The sequence below is a fragment of the Typopeltis vanoorti genome, chromosome 23, assembly GCF_054136105.1.
Source record: "Typopeltis vanoorti isolate ZY-2024b chromosome 23, IOZ_Tvanoo_1.0, whole genome shotgun sequence".
Lineage (NCBI taxonomy): Eukaryota > Metazoa > Arthropoda > Arachnida > Uropygi > Thelyphonidae > Typopeltis > Typopeltis vanoorti.
Window position 1 is genome coordinate 32,442,428 of NC_143571.1, and position 18,636 is coordinate 32,461,063.

An 18,636-nucleotide genomic window follows, 5' to 3' on the forward strand; every position below is an offset into this window, starting at 1 on the left:
GACATGAAGTTCAAAACTTTAGAATCTTTAAAAGTTGTAGGCTTGATAAATAGAACCCACAATCCGAATCTTGTAAAAAAAAAAAAAAAAAACACTTAGAAATATACGTTAGTTTAGCAGCATCTACATTATTATATGGCAGCAAAATATATGGGCTATAAATAAACAACAAAAATAAAGGACGGAAGGAAGATATTTTAAAAGCTTGGTGAAGAACAAGCTGAATTCAGGCCAAATAGAGGCTGTCAGGATCAGATCTTCACTTTACAACAAATAGTCGAGAAAGCATGGGAATATAACAAAGATCTGTATTTAAGTTTTGTCAATCTGGAAAAGGCATATGACAAGATGCCAAAGAGAAGCTATTCAATACACTACAGTTGTATGCTGTCAATGGAAAATTATATCAAGCAATACTTAGTCTTTATTTGAGTTGTAAGTCAGCAGTTAGAATTGAAGGAAGTATGGGAAGATGGTTTAATGTTAAATCTGGTGTGAGACAAGGATGTATATTATCTCCTCTGTTATTCATTATCTATATGGATCACATTATGAAGGAAAGTGGTATTAAACATGATATTAGAATTGAAGATGTTAATGTCAGCTCTTTGTTTTATGCAGACGATGTTATACTTCTAAATAAATCCGCTACATGTTTTCAAGATTCCCTGACTAAATCAAATAACTGTTGTAATAGATATGGTATGAAGGTCAGCAATAAAAAGACAAAGACAATGAAAATAGAATCGTTGAAAATGTCAACTGCGTTGTGAACGGAGAACCTGTGGAACAAGTAAAACATTTCAGCTACTTAGGCACGATTTTTAGTGAAGATGGTAAATTAAATATGGAAATAGACAACAGAATCAACAAAGCTGGTATGGTAGGAAGTCAATTGAATAAATTCATATGGAATAAGAGAGAAATTAGCCAGAATACTAAATTAGCTGTATACTAGACAGTGTTCAAACCAGTTTTAACTTATGGATCTGAGAGCTGGGTCAGAAGTAAAATACTTGACCAAAGACTAGAGATTGCAGATATGAGAGTCCTGAGAAAGATTAGAAGCATGAACAGATGGCATCAATGGCAATATCACATTAAAAATGAGGATATTAGGAAAGAACTTGACATTGTCAGCATCCAGGAATGCGTTAGCAGAGCTAATCTTGGGTGGTATGGTCACTTAAACAGAATGGGTGAGGAAAGATTAGCAAAACAAGTGTTCTCTGCCAGGTTGGCAGGAAAACGACTCAGAGGAAGACCAAGATATAGGTGGATTGATACGGTACAAAGTGCCTTAGACTATAGAAATATAAGATCTGATAATGTTGGAATTTTGACAAGTAACAGACTGATTTGGCAGAAAATTGTAGATAGGAAGTTAGTAATAAAGTAAATTTTTCATGTTGTACTATCATATCCTATACACCCCTTGAGGATATGCATCAGGAATTTGATGATGAGATATTTTAAAAGAACTAAAAATAAAATCAATAGAAGAAAAACCAAACATATATAAACAAAATTGGACAGAACATGTAAACTGAATGGCCATCTCCTGAGTTAATCAAATATAAACAAACTGGGAAAAGAAAGTAAATCTCAAAAGAGGCTATTAAATTAAAAATGAGGCCAGAACAGATCATAAGGTCTATATCCATATTTAAAAATGAGGCTATTAAATTAAAAATGAGGCCAGAACAGATCATAAGGTCTATATCCATATTTAGTATTATAATGATGATGACAAACATGCTAGATCAGGATGTAAAGCATACTGGGATTCAAAATAGGAAGTAATGACCATTTAGTTTTGAGCAGGAGAGACATTAATTTCATATTGGAAAGAAATATATGTACAATAGTTTTAAAAAGAATAGAGAGTTCAGTTTGTAAATCTATGGAGTAAATTTGATGAAAAGTTAGAATGATTTAAAGTTGATGGATTGCATTTGAATGGTTTTGATGTTGGGTATTTAAAAAGGCTACTTTTTACTGAGAAGGTGCAGAATCACACAGTTAATGTAGCAAATTATCAGTCTACTTATGAAGCAGGATAGCACAGCTAAATGGATTGTATGACGAGGAAGATGGATATGTGGTTGCAGCAGCACAGGGTGATGCATTCCATATATATATATCATCACACTGTGAGATGATATATATATATATATATATATATATATATATATATATATATATTGTTTTATGAAGAATTAAATGACTAGAACCGAGATTTAAGTAAAAAGGTTTTAATATAAACACACTAATAGTTTCGGCCTGTAACAGCCTTCTTCAGGTGACATCATAAAAGAAGAAAAAACACCAAACATTGAGGGTTAAAAGACTATGAACAACATAGATAGTCTCTATACATAATTAGCATGAAAACGTTGTAGTTGTATTTGAAGCTGTTCTTTCGTTTGTTGCATTGTTGGGAGAGTGCGTGCTTGCTGCATCACGTGAATGCCAGTACATGATTACAGCTGAATGACTATCTGGGAGGTTGTAGCTTAAGTTGTTATTTAGATGAACAAGATTGAAGATGATTTCTCTAGATTCCATGATTTTTCTCTCTAGTTCATCATTGCAACAGAAGATGTTAGTAGATTTTTCCCAGCAGACTGTGTGACTTTGGTTATCATCATTAGGATTAGCCGAGAAAAGGATATGACTTGATAATGCACTCGCTCGCTGTCTCTTGTAAGTAATGTCCCTCATGTGTTCTTCCATACGCATTTCGACAGATTTGTCTGTCTGCCCAAAATAAGGAATATCACAATCACACAATATTTTATATACACCAGGGTATTTGAGTTGATGATGACTGGGTGGCTAATTAAGGAATGGATCTTTGGAAGTGGAGTGAACAAGATTCTGATATTGTATTTTCTTAGAACTTATGCTAATTTATGTGAAACAGTACTTATGTAAGGAATAGATATATTGCCTTTGAATCTATTTGTGTCTTCTGAGTGATGTCTAGGAGGATTAAGAAAGAATTTGTCAATGACTTTCTTGGAATATCCATTAACTTTGAAAGAAGTTTTGAGATGGTTTATTCTGTAAGAAGTTCATTTGGGTCATCAAGAAGAGAACGGGCTCTATATCCCAAGCTGGAAATTATTCCAAGCTTATGAGGAGGGAAATAATGGGACTGACTGTGCAGATATCTGTTGGTATGTATGGGCTTTCTATATATCGATATTTTTAGTTTACCAGAAGAGCGAGTAGGTTTGACATCAAGAAAAGGCAAGGAATTATCCGTTTCAAGCTCGGCAGTAAACTTAATACTTTGATGTCGGCTATTGAGATGTTCAAGGAAAACCATAAGGGATTCGTGTCCATGGCTACAAACAATGAAAACATCATCCACATAACGTTTCCAAACTGAATTTTCCCAAAACGTTCGTTTATCTCTACGCTGAATTCCTGAATTAGCCACCTAAAACCTGGTCGTCATCATCAACTCAAATACCCTGGTGTATATAAAATATTGTGTGATTATGATATTCCTTATTTTGGGCAGACAGACAAATCTGTCTAAATGCGTATGGAAGAACACATGAGGGACATTACTTACAAGAGACAACGAGCGAGTGTATTATCAAGTCATATCCTTTTCTCAGCTAATCCTAATGATGATAACCAAAGTCACAAAGTCTGCTGGGAAAAATCTGCTAACATCTTCCGTTACAGTGATGAACTAGAGCGAAAAATTGTGGAATCTAGAGAAATCATCTTCAATCCTCTTCATCTAAATAACAACTCAAGCTACAACCTCCCAGATAGTCATTCAGCTGTAATCATGTACTGGCGTTCACGTGATGCAGCAAGCATGCACTCTCCCAACAATGCAAGAAAAGAAAGAACAGCTTCAAATACAATTACAATGTTTTCATGGTAATTATGTATAGAGACTGTTTATGTTGTTCATAGTCTTTTAACCCTCGATGTTTAGTGTTTTTTCTTCTTTTATGCTGTCGCCTGAAGAAGGTTGTTACAGGCGAAACTAGTAGTGTGTTTATATAAACTAAATTACGAAATAGTTATTATTAGACCTAGTAACCTGCAGAGAAAAAAAAAAAAATGGCGGCGGCATTGTCATTCCATGATTTTAATTTAGATTTCAGTTGTTTCATTAAGTGTGAGGTCTGTTATATGTATTCCTTCGATTACATAAATGATTTGTGGATGTTTAGTGCGGATGGAAGAAAGGTGTGTGCGAAGTGTAACCTGAACGAGGAACTGATAAATGCGAATATGAAATTGATGACAGAAAGTGCTAGTACTGATTGTGTCGCGAGTGCATGTTTGCAAGAGAAGGATGGTGGGAAAGAGAGGCGAAAAAATGTTAAAAAATCAGGAAAAAAGAAAAAGAGCGATTTGACAACTGTAACAGATGTTAAAAGGGACGAACGTGAGGTGGAAAGAAACGAAATTGAGAGAACGAATGAAAGTAGAAATGGCGTGATGCAGAAATCGCAAGTAAAAAAAAATCGAAAGAATAAATGATAGCGAAAAAAGAATGAATGCTGGCGAAAGTTGGACGCATGTTGGAACGAAAGTACTGAACCAAAGAAAGATGAATGACAGTAAAAGTGAGAAGAATTATAGCGAACGTTGGACGAATGTTAGTACGGAAACAAAGAAAGATCAATGAGAGTGAAAGTGAGAAGAATGATAGTGAAAGTTGGACGTATGTTGGACCGAAAGTATGGAAACAAAGAAGGATGAATGAGAGGGAAAGTGAGAAGAGGGGGTCAAGAGTTATAAAGTTAGAAAGATTTAATGATAGAGAGAATGTGTCGCGAGGTTCGGAAGGTGAATTCGATTGGATGAAGCAAGAAATGAAATGGATGCGGAATGAAATTAAGAGGATTCAGGTCAAAGCTATTAAAATAAATCGTGATGGCATGAAAGAGTTAACGAAAGATGAGCGAGTGGCGTATGGCGACTCCATTATTAAAGGTGTGCTAGAGGATAAAATGCACAAAGTATGTTTTCCAGGCGGTAAAATAAGTAGAGTGATTGAGGCATTGAATATGAGGTGGGAGCAAGCAAAAGAGTTAATTGTATTAATTGGTACAAATGATTTAAGAGAGAACAAAGAGCATGTCAAAATGAATGTCAGGAGACTGCTTGGAAAGATAAAAGAGAATAGTGTGACAGGAAGGGTAGTCAGTGTGTTGCCTAGGTATGATTGTGGTGAAATGAGGCGGAGAGCAAGGATTATGAATGATATTCTGGCTGAAATGTGTGAGGAGATGGGAGTACAGTTTGTTAATGTGTGGAATGAGTTTGAGAGACAAAGTGAGCTGTATGGGAGCGATGGACTGCATTTGAGTGGTTATGGTGTGAGTCGCTTGGAGAGACTGCTGCTGGAAAGTAGAGAAGTGAATAGAGAGAATGAATCAGATCGAGAGGGGAGTGATGTGGAAGAGCATGTGAGTAAGACAGGAGAGATTGAAGAAGTAAAAATGAATGGGAAAGTGAGAGGTATGAGTATAGAAAATGAGAGAATGGGTGTGCAAGAGGAGCAGGGAAACGGGGAGACTCACGGTGGACAGTGGTACACAGCGTGAGAAAGGTGGATGCTCCAAGAGGAGGTGAGAGAATGTGTAAGCAGGAAAGTAATGGGATGACCAGGGATCAAGTGGAAACAGATGAAATTGCAAAGGGTTCTAAAATGAAGAAGCAGAAAGGGAAATGGCCCCAGTCCAGCATGGAGAGATCACATCGAGTGAGTGGTATCAGTGGAACTAGCTGTAGATCCAGAAATGAGTTGTTGTGTTTGTATACCAATGCTAGAAGTATAAGAAACAAGGCAGATGAAATGGTTGCACTAATTGCGTCTCTGCACCCAGAGATTGTCGGAATAAGTGAGACATGGTTAGATGAGGACGAGATCCTGGCAGGAATAGAGATGGAAAGGTATGATGTGTTTCGTGAGGATAGAAGGGGTAAAAAGGGAGGGGGAGTGCTATTGATGATAGAGAAAGAGTTATGTCCATACAAAGTAGAGATGCAAGAGGGAAATAGGGCCAGTGGTTTTGAGGCAGTATGGTGTGTGAGATAGAGGTGAATAGAATCAAATACTTGGTGGGATATTGTTATAGACCTGGTAATGTTGATGGTGGTGATAGTGAAATGCATAGTCAAATAAGCCAAGCAAATAAGAAAAGGGTGATTATTATGGGTGATTTTAATTATGGCAATATATACTGGAATGAAGAGATAGCAACCGGAAGTAAAGAAAATGAGTTTCTTGAGTTTTTGAAGGATAACTACCTCAGACAGTACGTAACAGAGGGCACACAAGTATTAAGGGTCTTGGATTTGGTCATCTCATCTCACAACCCTATATCCATCCCCATCAACAGATGGGGATGGATATAGGGTTGGTGAGATGGATAGGAGGGTGGTTGATGGAGAGAAATAAGACAGTGGTTTATTTAGGAGTGGAGTCCAAAAGATGGCTTTTGACTAGTGGAGTGCCGAAGGGTTTCATTCTTGGACCACTGCTTTTCAATTTGTTCATTAACGATATACGAAAGGATCTGAGAAGGAAGTGTTCATTTATTTGCTGATGATGCAAAGTTGGGTAGAGCAATTGTGAGTGCACAGGATGTCAAAATTTTACAGGATGATTTGGATAGCTTGGAGGACTGGGCTACAAAAAATGGATGTCAATTTAATGTGGCAAAGTGTAAGGTTATGCACTTTGGGGTGAAAAGAATAGCAGCAGTATATCGCATTGGTGGAACCGTACTCCAGGAGATTGAGGCCATGGATTTGGGAATGTTGGTGGATAGGGAGTTAAAGTTTAGGGGGCACATTGCAAAAGTGACTAAAACAGCTCACCAAATCACTTGGCTTCTGAAAAATACTTTAACATGCAGAGACAAACAAGTTTTTGTTCCTCTGTATCGAGCCTTGATAAGACCCCATCTGGACTTCTGTGCCCAGTTATGGGCACCAGGGTTTCTTCGTGATGGGGAGGAAGTGGAGAGGGTCCAGAGACAAGTGACCAAGATGATAGCAGGTCTGTGGAATGAACCTTATGAGAATAGGTTGAAGATTTGTGGGTTGCAGAAATTGGACGATAGGCGAAGGATGGGTGATATGATTGAGACATTCAAATTACTGAAGGGTTTTTATAGGATTGATCCAGAAGATATTTTTGAAAATATGACTGGTGGTGGGAGGACTAGGGGCCATGCATGGAAGCTGGGCAAGAGCGTGATTGACAAGGGTGTTAGAGCTAGGTTTTTTACTTGGAGAGTGGTGATGAGTGGAATAAGCTTCCAGAGTCATTTGTGGGTGCTACTACCGTGAATGAGTTCAAGGCAAGGTATGATAGATACTGTGTGAATGTTGAATAGTTGTTCTTGACATGATGTTAGGGCCTCCCTCGATGAGTCTGTCGACTCCTTGGAGTTTCTCGGAACAATAATAATAATAATAACACAAAGACTTCTGGGAATGATGCGGAGGACACTGACGTGTAGAAGTAGGGAGATTCTTGTTCCATTGTATAAGGCTTTGATTAGGCCACACATGGACTATTGTGCCCAGATTTGGTCACCTGGTTTTCAGAAGAATGAAGAGATTTTGGAAAGGGTACAAAGGCCACTGACTAAGGTAGTTTCTGACCTCTGGAATGTCGAGTATGAGGAAAGATTGAAAAGATGTAATTTGCAGAGTCTAGTGGAGAGAAGGAAGAGGGGAGATATGATAGAGACCTACAAGTTGGTAAGGAGTTGTTATAGGATCAATGGTGGAGAAGTTCTACAGAGAATAGTGGAAGATCAGGGGAGAACTAGAGGTCATTCCTGGAAACTGTATAAAGAGGGTGTGAATAGGGGAGTGAGAGGCAGGTTTTTTTCGTGCAGAGTTGTGAGTGATTGGTTGATATATATATATATATATATTTATAAAATTAATATTTAACTGACTAGAACCCAAGAAAGTATAACACAAAAAACTTTAATAAATGACGACTAGTTTCATCGGTGTCCCAACTTCTTCAGGTGAGTAAGAAATAACACAACTTATAAAATTAACAAGGTAAAAAACATGGACTTTATAGCTTAATAAAAAGAAGAATAGTAACAGTCATATTTGAATTGGTGACCGCATGCTATTGTTAGCATTTTTACCTTGTTAGTGTTATTTGTTACTCACATGAAGAAGTCGGGACACTGATTTTATATATATATATATATATATATATGATCTTCTGGAAGAATAGAAAAGTGAAAACAGGAATGCTGTTAATGATTTGGGGATGAATTGTATATAGAAATTGATAGTACATGCACAAATTTAGAATCTGTGTGGTGTGAAGTTGAAATTAACAGGCTTGTCGATCTGATAGCATGCTGTTATAGGTCAGAGAATGTAGAGAATACTGATTGTGAAATGTTTAGACAAATTAGTTGGGCATGTAAAAAAGGTGATCCTGATGGGAGACTTTACTTACAGGAATATACAATGGAAGGAGGAGATAGTGTATGTGAACAAGGAGAGTGAGTAAGTTTAAGAAGAGTGTTTAATTTCTGAGAGATAAATATCTTAAGCAGCATGTGACTGAAGCAACTAGAGACTTTAATGTTTTATATTTGACTTGTATTTGTATTTAACCTCACAGGATGTAGATGTTAATGACGTATTAACACTGTCACCAGTTGGTGAGAGTGATCATGAGGTACATGTTTGGGAAATGGTGAAACAAGAAAAGGTTACTGCAGAAATGGATATATGTCGAAGTATAAATGGGTGATTATGGGAAGCTCTGTAGTCAATATGTTATATAGATGATGATAATATAGGTGAGCTGTGCGGAAAATACGACAGTGCATGGAAATTCATAAGGCAGTTTCTGACATAAGCATTGTATAACTACATGCTGAGGGTTAAGCGAATAAGTGTAGTAGGAGTGAAATGGATGAACAGTGAAATCAAGCAAGCTGTGTTGGAAAAAATAAAAGGCTATGAAAGAGGTACAAGACAGTTGGTGGTGATCAGATCCATGAAGAGTATAAAGTGCAGGCTAGGAAGGTGACAAGCATGGTAAAGAAAGAAAAAGTGCAGTATGAGAGGAAACTGCTGGTCAGACCAAGGGCAATTCAAGAAAATTTTTCTATTTTTTGCTATATGGCAAGCAAGAGAAAGAATAATTATGGCAGATTGACACTAGTGGATAGTCAAAGCAGCAGAGTGATTGTTGCAAAGGATATAATGGAATTATTGAATGAGCACTTTATCAGTGTATACCATACTGGTATAAATGTTGCTGTGCAATATATACGAAGAAGGCAAGTGTTAGGAGAATTGTAAGTGAAAGAATCAGAAGTGTATCAGGTTGATTGGCTTAGATGTTGATAAGGCTGTGGGGGATGGTGACATATCACCACATATTGTTAGGTAGGGTTCCTAAGGAGTCGAAAGAAGGCAAAATAGTACCACTCCATAAGAATGGTTCTAGGATAGAAGTTTCCAATTAGAGACCAGTCCGTACACCTAAAAATGTAGTCAAGTGGAGAGATTAGTTAGGAAAGGAATGCAGGATTGGGTTGATGAACATAGCATTCTTTATGATGATCAGCATGGATCTGTAAAGGATAGATCTTGTTTTAGCAATTTACTTGCATTTTATGATAAGGTAACAAGTGTGTTAGATAAGTAAAAATCATATATATTGATATTCTTGGGCTTTGCAAAAGTGTTGGATAGATTACTACATCATGAGTTTGTGTACAACCTATGATGGATAGTATATTGGTTAGATGGATCAGAGACTGGCACTCTGAATGATACCAGCAAGTTGTGTATAATAGAGCAAAGTCTCAAAAAAAAAAAAAAAAGGAGGGTAATCTGTGGCATGCCCCAGGGTTCTGTTCTTGGGACCTGCTGTTTAACTTGCTTGTAACTGATATATCATGTGGACTGACTGGAGAACTTCAGTTATTATTATTTGCTTCTCCAGCAAACAATATAAGTGGCTCTGCTGATGTGAATTCTCTTCAGGAAGATTTGAACAGACTTTTGACTTGTATAAAGCAGCGGCATTGTAGTTTTAATATTAATAATGCAAGGTGTTGCATTTTGGAGAGCAGAAATATGAAACTTTATACTATATTGACAATGCTATACTGCAGGAAGTGGATGACATTTGAGATTTGCAAGTAGACTGAAGTGCTCTAACATATAGGGATAAGGAAGTATTTGTGCCGCTGTATAAAGTACTGGTCAGACCATACTTGGACCATTGTGCTCAAATTTGGTCATCTGATTTTCTATATGATGTGAAAACACTGGAGAGGGTCCAGAGACAAGTGACTAATACAATATAATGGATTGGAATGCTGGCTGTGGAGAGGGTTTAAAGAAAGGTGGATTGCAAGAAAATGAAAAAAGGTGGATTGCAAAGTTTAGTGGATAGGAGGAAAATGAGGAGGGATATGAGGGATATGAGGAGTAGATTTTTTACATGAAAAATTGTCAGTAAATGGAATGCATTACTAGAATATGTTGTTAATGCAAGGAGCGTTAAGGATTTTAAGACTCGGTATGATGAATATGTTGTCAGTTGAATGAAACTCCACAATGAGACTACTGATCCCATGGAGAGTGTAATAATAAAAACTGAGCAGTTTTCAGAGATGAACTGTAGACACTATTAATATTATTTTTTAAAAAATGAAAAGTTTGGCATCAAGAATCAAACCTTGCAGATACAGTTGCATACTACAAAGAAAACATTGTCTGATTCAGCTAGTGAGGCATGTGGTGAAGTTCTTTGCAAGGATAAGAAAATCAGAACTCCATGGTGAAATAATTTAGAGGTACTGCTAAAAAGAAGAAAGTGAATAGAAAGTAACCACAGCATATGCTCTGAGAGAATACAGAAAAAAATTAAAAAAGCAAAAAATCATAGGAACACTGTGGTAAGAATATGGAAGACAAATATCAGGAACGTGCCAAAATGTTCTGGGGAGGCTATTAAATCATCATCAAATTCCATATATATATATATATATATATATATATATATATATATATATACACACACCCTCAAGGGGTGTGATAGTACTACAATAGTATCTAATATACTGTGGCCAGATGTTCAATATTTGGTGTGTGTGTGTGTGTGTGTGCACGCACGCACATACACATATTTCTCCACATGATGACCTTAATAATGATAATATTGTATCATCAACAATTTACATATATTTTATCTTATAGAAAATTTTTATTACTCCTATTCAGTGCTTTTTTTTGTGGAAAAAAAGGTGCTGGTACTCACCATGAAGATGTTATTACAGCAACTTCCACACTTTTAACATATCCTCCGATATACTCACGTCATCTCGCTTTGTCGGCACGCTTTGTGCGCTGCACTCTACTTATGATCGTAAATCTTTTTTCTTAATGACATTAACTGTTCTTTGCGAGATTCTCCAAAATGACTGATTTTACTATTTTCCCAGTCTGCTGAAATTTTCATTCCCATTTTTTATCGATGGCAAGACTTCCGACATCACAACACACACTTTACAGCCCAACATTTTATTCATGACATACAGCCAGTCATTTCTCTTGCAGAAGTCATTTTTCTGAAAAAGCGTCCAACATTCGGGCTAATCATTATCAGAGTCTGCTTCCTTTTGACCATGTGGATCTTCAGTCTTGGTTTTGTGATACTCTTCACCAAGTGTATTTTTGGTGGTTGTTTTCTGTTTTACAGGATCACAAGTAGATTCAACAATTTCTGCTTCTTCAGCCTTCCTTTTTTTACTCATTGGCATAAAGTAACTACTTATTTTACTCATGTTGAACAATGATTGCACTAATTTAACTTAGATTAATTCGAAACTCATGTGAAACACCTGAACACAGCTTCCTGTTTCCAGTTGCATGCAAACCTATGAAACAGGAAAGCAGGATACCAACTTATGAGTAATCAAAACTGAAAATTCAATTTGTGAACACAGTGCCATCTACTGGAATATTTATAATACATTTTGCTGTCAATACATCGCAAATTTTTAAAAACTTAAATAAAAAGGTGCCGGTACTGTGTACCATAATAGATTAAACAAAGTTTGCACCTGAAAATATCTTCAGGACTAAATATAGTGTTGTACTATCTTATCCAGTAAGTAGTGCAACACCAAGGCAACTCGTGGCAAAGGTGGAGCAAGCTACCAGGCACTTATTATAGTCTATTATAGTCTAACCTATTATAGTCTATTATAGTCTATTATAGTCTAAATCTAAATCTATTATAGTCTAACCTAGTGATAAATAAATTTTCAACAGGTACTGTGTACCGTTGCGTACTGCCAGAAAAAAAAAAACTCCTCCTATTACAGTAGTAATCTCCATCATTTTTCCACCATGAAAACAGAAGGAATCAATTGTAGGTGTATAAGATGTTAAATAAACTCGATGTTGATAAATCTTTGGGATTGAATGATATATCATTGTGCATTTTAAGAGAATGTGCAGAAGAACCAACTGTTTCTAGATATGGTTGTTTAATAAGAATGCTACAATAAGGAAAGTTCCAAAGAAATGTAAGGAAGGCAAAATATACAAAATAACTTGTGCTACTACACAGGAGTGGTGCAAAAGATAAATATAGATAGAACAAATATAATAGATAAATATAAAAAATAAAAAGATAAATTTTATAGAATAGATATAAAAGATAAATGAAATTTATCTTTTATATCTATTCTAAATATCTGTATATCTATTCCATTCTAGTCCTAGAATTCTACAAGCTGGTGATTGTGTAATATTATGAAATCTTTTACTTCATGATATATAACATATAGCCTCTCCCACTGAAATACCGCCCTCACCTTCTCATGATAGAACCTGTTATCACAAACGAGGCTCTGGTGACTGGGTATCAGTGTTATAACCGAAACATCTACACAAAAATAAATGCCTGTGTATAAAATGTATGTCTTGATGCTGAGGTAGCAGCCCTACCATCAGAATAGGAACTCTGTGGGCTAACAACCTGCAAGTCTTCAAAAATCTAAATACTGTTTTCAAATCAGATAAATGCAAAAATCAGACAGACTCCGATTGCTTGGAAAATGTGGACACAGATGGGACACTAAAGCTTGGAAAATTGGGACACAAATTAGACAATTGAATGTTAAAACACTCCATGAAACAGGAAAACTAACTAAGAAAGGAGATGGAAAAATATAAAATTGAATTATCGGGGGTTAGCAAAGTAAGATGGAATGGTACTGGTAGAATAATTTTTCCCAGTGGGAATGTGTTTCTTTATTCAGGGATGTCTAATATAACTGATATACATCAATATGGAGTTGGAATCTTCTCGAGCAAAAGATTTAGTCAAATAATGGTTGGAGATGAGAACCAATTTCAGAACAAATAATAATAATAAATCTTAAAACTAAATTTGAAAGACTAAGAGTTGTTCAGTGCTTTGCCCCAACCGAGACTGCATCATTTGAAGAAAAAGAAAAGTTTTACAATCTGCTTGATAAGACCTTGATGATGACACATGGTAATGAGAGCATACTTCTCATGGATGATTTCAATGCTAAAGTTGGTACAAATAATGAGGAGCTGAAGAATGTAATGGGCAAGCATGGTTTGGGAAAGAGAAATGTGAATGGCAAGACATCGAATAAAATAGATCATATTGCCATGAGCCAAAGGTGCAGGAAAATATTATTAGATGTCCAAAATAAAAGAAGTGCTGATATTGGCTCAGATCATCTAATAATAGGATCTATATGGTTATATATTTGAAAAAATTATCAAGGGGAAAACATTTAATAGATGGGAATTTGATATTGCTAAACTACTCTTTAGTATCTGTCCATCAGCTGTTCATGTATCCATATCACCAGCTTTGTATCCATCTCAATTTCTTCCATTTGTGTAACAGAGTTCAATGTAGTACCTGTTAAATGCCTTAGCAATATCCAGTAGTATCATCCTGTAGCCATTCCCTTTTTTCTGAACTCAGCCATTACTCTATTATAAAAAGTTAGTAAATAAATAACTAAGGCAAATCAACCCTTCACAAAGCCATGCTGCCCACCATAGAGTATCATATTGTTATTTATCCATTTCTGACCACCCTCTTTATTACCCTTCCCATCACACCCATACTACTTGCTATATAATTCACCATAACTGTCTTGAAGTTTTATGCAATGGAACCATTTGTCCTGCTTCCACTTCTTAGACCTTTACCAGAGCTGAAGCTTAACCTTCCTACTGGCTGAGGTGGATGAAATATCCAGCCCACCATAGCATTCTGCATGGATCAAAACTTCATCAGCATTGTACCTCTCTCCGCCTTAATTTAATCCCTTTATGGCTATTTAAAGCCATTCGTGGATTAACTGTTAGTGCCTGACTAACAGTTTGTGTCACCTGTCTTTACACACACTGTTTTACTTGAAATTTTCTTTACTGTCCTAAAATATTTGACTTTTTTTGCCTCTAAAATGATTTGTGTTTCTTCCAAAAAATTGAAACGAATTTCACATGTGCGAAAATAATCAATCTTGAAATGACCATCGATCAGCCTTTGCAATGAATCTATTTAGTAGTAGCAAATTTGCTGTATTATAAATTTATTCTTCAAATCACTGCAATGGAACAGTTGCACTGGTTGTTCCAATGTAGAAACAACTTTTTTCGCGAATTTTCAGATGTTTGCATTGAACGTATGTCACATATTTATATTTTTAAATAATATTTATTGAAATAAATATGACCTTTTGCTTTCTTTCCTAGCAAAATATCGTTATATGGATTATCACATTTCAGTTCTAGAAACAAATTTTTTTTTTGTTTTGTTTTATGAACAACAAACGATGTTATATTGCATAACTAGGTTTCCAATTGTGAATCTTTTTAGCATCGAAAATTTATATCCAATGATGTTTTAGCAGGGATTCTTCGCCTTTTCTTTTTTTTTCTTTTTTTTTTTTTTTTTTTTTGTAGGATGCACATTTCTATAATATCCAGTGCATAACCACCATAGATATGTTGAAAATATAATATGAAGGCTATCATATACAGAATAATTCAAAATTCATGCTCATTTTGAAGATTTGCTAATGCTTACTCCCCCCCCCCCATCCTTATCCTTTCCTGGAATTCAATTACATAACCACTCTACCACTCTAAATTTCTACAGGTTCGTAAACATTTCTAGACAGTATTCAAAATCTATTACTTCATTTTACCGTTTCGACAAAAGAAATAAGACAATAATATTGTTGTACCCTGACGCTTCTAATTCTGTACTATTTCTTTGCCATCTAAAACCAGCTGTTTTACTGTCTGCTGAAATGATTTGAAATTTTAGAAATACTATGCTATATTTTCACCACATAAAATTGTTTATATGTATACCACACACAAAAAAAGTTCAGTAGTATTATTTTAGTTTCTTTTTCTTAAAATAATCTAAATATTTTTACTTCTACTTATGCTTCTGGTTGTTATTTCTGAAGTAATCTATGTCTTAGAAATACTTGTAGTAATCCTCTTAGCTGGAGGGAAAGGTAAAGGCTTAGATTACTCTCAATGCTATTGAGGAAGAAAATTGAGAACGCTTAGCTAGAAGGGACACTAAGTGCCTCAAGCTATAGTGTGAGATATATCAAGAATGTCGTGTTTCGTTTTCAATTGTTGATTAGTAGACATCCTAACATAGAAAAAAAATACAGACATTTCTTTTACAGGCTGATACAGTATTTATGCTGAAATAAGTTCTTAATTTATAATGATCAGTTTCATTTTTATTATCGAAAAAATATAAATTATTTCATATAATTATCTTGAAAAAGAGGACTTGAATTATTTTTAAAGAAAAGGAGCATATACTTCACATAATCTTATTTTTTGGGGAGGGAAGGAAGGTTATATTGAAGACTTATTCAATTTGCAGATATTTCAGAGAATTTATTTTATAAATTGTTCGCAAGACAACTGTTATGAACGTAAATCACTTGGGGAACATGCCTATTTATTTTAGTGTAAATAGTAGCAAAGGTTTAGCTATTTCAATAATGCCACGTATCTAAACTAGAAGAAAATGTCGTTATCTGCTGATGTTAGAACTTTTACATAAATAATTTTTCTGGCATGAATTCTCTATCAGCTATAATGTAATCAATCTACAGATTTTTGCCCTCTTGTATTCTACCATCTTATGTGCAGTGATTTCCTCTTTGTACTACAAAGAAAAAAATCAGATAACAGAAGAAAAATATGGAGTATTTTCTTTGTCATTGAGTGAATTTACAATGTTCTCTCTTTGTGTTTTGAAAAGAAAGTACAAATGATTTTTTTTTCTTACTATTTTTGCCATTATAACATCTGATACAATTACAAGAGTGGCATTTTACCGTTTTCATCCCACACGAGAAAAAGAAATATGACAATAATATTGTTGATTCTGTCGAACTTTTGTAGTGGAAATTTTTAATACAAAACTTTGTAATATATATATATATATATATATATATATATATATATATATATATATATATATATATATATATATAATTTTCTGCATATATATATATATATATATATATATATAAGCAAAAGTATTGCTTATTATAAAATTGGAGCATAATATCTGAACTTGCAGAAAAAATATATATATATATATATATATATATATATATATCAATTTAAATTGTAACCGTTAATTTTATTTTGTAATGACCAATTATACAGGGAAACCAAGAAGGTGAAAGTGCAAAGAACAGTAGATTACAATATAAAGAAAAAAAATTATTATTATTATTATTATTCAGGCCTCCAAGGAGCCAAAAGACTCATCGAGGGAGGTCCTTCCTAAGACATAAAGTCTATCAAGACTTATCGAGGGGAGGTCCCCCCCCTGAGAAACACAGTGTCTATCATACCACTCTTTAAACTCACTGACCTTTCTCACTCCCACCACTCCATCAGGCAATGCATTCCATGGCTCAACCACCCTCCACACAAAGAAACCACTCCTTATCCTCTTGCTCACAGTTTCCTTTCGTAACTTCCAGGGATGGCCTCTTATCATCACTCCTTTCCGCTGTTCAACCAAGCGAAAGAACTCTCCAGTGTCAACCCTGTAACCACCTCTCAACAGTTTAAAAGTCTCAATCATATCACCTCTCCTTCTTCTATCCACCAAACTCTGCAGTCCACATTCTCTCAGCCGATCCTCATAACTATCCTTGTACAGTCATGAAACCATCTTTGTCATCCGTCTTTGTATCCTTTCCACAGATTAATTTATCCCCTTCAAATCCTGGGGACCAAATCTGAGAACAATAATCCAAGTGTGTTCTGATCAGAGACTTATACAACGGAATGATAACCCTCTTATCTCTGCAGGTCAGTGTCCTTCTCATAATAGCAGCAATCCTCTGTGTTACCTTCACCACCTTTGCAATATGTCCCCTAAACTTCAGGTTTCTATCAATCATCAACCCCAGATCTCTTGTCTCCCCCTACTTCCTCCAGTATAACTCCTCCCATAGAGTATGCAGCATCCCATCGATGTTTCCCAAACTTCAAGACCTTACATTTTGCTGCATTAAACTGAGACCCCCATTCATTTGCCCATCTATCTAGCTTATTTAAATCCTCTTGCAGGGCTACCACATCTGCAATATTACTAATAATCCTTCCCAGCTTCGCATCATCCGCAAACAACTGAATATCCCCCTGCAATCCACTGGCTATGTCATTGATATAAAGGTTAAACAATATAGATCCTAGTACTGGTCCCTGTGGGACCCCACTTGTAACCCTCTGCCTCCTGGAAACTGCTCCACCATACACAACTCTCTGATACCTATCAGACAGCCAATCCTGAATCCAGTTGACCAATCTGACATTCAGACCCATGTGCTGCAACTTAAATATCAGCTTATCATGTGGCACCCTGTCAAATGCCTTCGCCAAGTCTAAGAAAATTGCAGTATATGCCTTTCCCTCATCTAATGTTCTTGAAACTTTATTATAAAAGGCTAGCATATTGCTAAAACAAGAGCGTCCTTTCACAAATCCATGTTGATTCTCACAGATAACATTACCCTCATCTGCCCAATGCTGTATACGGTCCCTCACTACTTTCTCCAAGATCTTAACAACTACTGATGACACACAGACTGGCCTATAATTAGACACTTCCAGTCTGTTACCACCCTTATGCAATGGCACTATCTTACCTTCCTTCCATTCCCTGGGCACCTTTGCCAAAGCCAGACTTTCATTGAAAAGCCACGTTAAAGGCACTGTCAATTCCCTAGCACATTCTCTCAAAACTCGTGGTGAAATACCATCCAGTCCCACAGCTTTACTGACATCCAGAGTACTCAGTATCTGAAACACACTCTCCTCCTGTACCTCCAGACCTCGAACCAGTCCTATCCCTCTAGCATTAAAACTGACTCCTCTAGGATGAAATACTCCAATAAAGAGTTCATTGAACAATTCCACTATGTCCTCTGCATCAGTCACTCTATTCCCATTTTTATCCCACAATATCATTCTTCCACAGTCATTTCTCCTCCTACTGGCCACATAGCTAAAAAA

The 18,636-nt window shown here is 35.8% G+C and overlaps 1 protein-coding gene across 1 annotated transcript in view; it reads left to right on the plus strand.

Annotated features, from left to right (window-relative positions):
• Positions 1-18,636, plus strand: part of LOC150093744 (dynamin-1-like) — a 300,405-nt gene that overhangs the window by 58,781 nt on the left and 222,988 nt on the right. The window lies entirely within an intron of this gene.